Source organism: Macrobrachium rosenbergii, chromosome 53 (assembly GCF_040412425.1).
Source record: "Macrobrachium rosenbergii isolate ZJJX-2024 chromosome 53, ASM4041242v1, whole genome shotgun sequence".
Lineage (NCBI taxonomy): Eukaryota > Metazoa > Arthropoda > Malacostraca > Decapoda > Palaemonidae > Macrobrachium > Macrobrachium rosenbergii.
The window spans coordinates 35,699,452-35,701,951 of NC_089793.1; the positions used below are offsets into that span (position 1 = coordinate 35,699,452).

The 2,500-nt window shown below is 29.8% G+C and overlaps 1 long non-coding RNA gene across 1 annotated transcript in view; it reads left to right on the forward strand.

Annotated features, from left to right (window-relative positions):
- LOC136834408 (uncharacterized) overlaps window positions 1-2,500 on the forward strand; it is an 847,209-nt gene that overhangs the window by 825,605 nt on the left and 19,104 nt on the right. The window lies entirely within an intron of this gene.

Here is a 2,500-nt window from a genome sequence, read left to right on the forward strand (position 1 = left end):
ATACAGTATATATGTAACACACGTATACATATATATATACATATGTGTGTGTATACATATATATGTTTATATTTCGGAATTATCGTTAACATCTCAAGATGTAACAACATTCCACCATACGGTGTGGCCAAGGAAGGCACGGTTGTCCGGTTCATTCCCTTTATATCTTTTTTAGGTTGTTTCCCTTTTTCTTTCCAATTCTCAGTGCCACTTCTTCTTGTAGGTATCTTTTTCCACTGCCCAATTAATGCAGTGTATAATTAAAGCATTTTATATGTTATATGCCGATTAAATTGTATATATATATATATATATATATATACACAGTATAAATATAGCTAGGCAATACATATGATTTCAACGAGTATTTACATAGTGTCGATGCATAAATTGTATGTATATATATATCTATATATATATTTATATATATAGAAAATAATTTATATATATATATAATTTATATATATATTTTTGTCAAATGTTGCTATTAAGGCAGTGAACTTTACCTTCCCTTGCAGACAATAAAATACTCGAGAGCTCATCCCCAAAATACCATATATATGTCAAAAATCACGCGGTGGTTTTATTTTTATTTGATCACGTTTCAGGGGCACGAATGACATTTCTTCCACAGACCTCCGCCAGCAGATGATAAGCCAAACGCTTTAATGAATCACTTTTATAGAACCGAATTACTCAAAAGTTACCTGTAGAGATGAATGAAATGAAGATGAGAGAGAGAGAGAGAGAGAGAGAGAGAGAGAGAGAGAGAGAGAGAGAGAGAGAGAGAGAGAATCCGTTTGAGGCGAACAACACTGCGCTCAAGGAATTGATACTAAAGCCCAAAAAAAAATAAAACCACCGCGTGATTTTTGCCAATTATATTTAGTATTTAAATTGGACTCTAGAGTATAATTAAAGCAAGTGTATATACATACACTAGAAAGCTATATATATATAATATATATATATCCCCGCCTATATATTTATATAGTATGCATGCCCGTGCGTGTGTCGATAATGTACATTGGCGTAAACGCAAATAAAAATAAAACCACCGCGTGATTTTGACATATCAAATTATTTAAAACAATGAGCTCTCGCAGTAGTCTCGTCTGCAGAGTGGGTAAAGTTCACCTACTTTTTTATGTAACAAGTGGACAAAAATACCAAGGCTATATATACACATACACAGGATATGTATATACTACATACATATTATGCAGAAAAAAAAAATGTATGTCTTTAAGGCATATCATATGTAACCCCAGCTATATATTTTTTATATATATATAATATATCAATTATATATTTTTATGTATATATATATATTTCGTACTATATATTATATATATATATAAGGTGTTTTTATGCATCATTAACAATGTATGTCATATGAAATATAGCCCTGCAACATGGTAACCAATAACAATTTCTCAGTGTTGAGCCCGTGCGTATGTCGACCAATGTTTGGCGTAAAGCTTTCAAATAAAAATAAAACCACCGCGTGATTTTTGACATATATTGGTATTTAAAATTTGAGCTCTCAGTTCTGCTTTTGTCTGGTAGGGTAAAGTTCACTGCCTTAATAGCAACATCTGACAAAAATACCAACTGGATATATATATATATATATATATATATATATATATATATATATATATATATATATATAGTATATATACATACATATTAATATGCATCAAGATATGTATGTCTGTTGAAATATATGTATTGGCCAGCTATACATATATATACATACATACATATATAATGTATGTATATATATATATATATATATATATATATATATATATATATATATATATATATATATATATATAATATACATTATGCATCGTGCTCAATGTATGTCATATGAAATATAGCCCAACAACATGGTAACCAATCTTCATATATAGCGTCAGATGAATATCCAGTTTACTTGATTCAGAATTTCTGCGATTGTAGCAGAATGATTTGAAATAAGGGGCTCCACAAAATAACGCATATTATATTAATAATGGCATTCTTCCTTCATAGTAGAATTTTGTTTCTCTCTTAAAACTTTCAAAAGAACCGGAAAAGAACGTATTTATTTCTGCTTTTACTTAGATTAAATAATTCTCCTAGTAGTTTGTAAACTTTGTGGTTTGGAGTCACATTTTCATCCAATGCCGCGCCATTTTTTACGTTATCAATGGTGCATTAGAAATAAAATCAATTTAAGATGTTCAAGAAGTAAGACCTGTGGAAAAACTCATTTACAGTGTACTGTATCATTAACAGTTAACACGTGTAACTGTTAATGAATGTTTCACTAGGGAGGTTACTTATGACATAGATATATAGGGGCTCAACTGTCACAAAGCCTACTGAAGGTATGGGTACACATGCGCATTGAAGGTATACGACATATCTCACTGAAGTTTCAGTTTACTTTTAGAACTTATTTTGTTTAACTTTTAGAACTTATTTAGTTTAACTCAAAATCACTAAA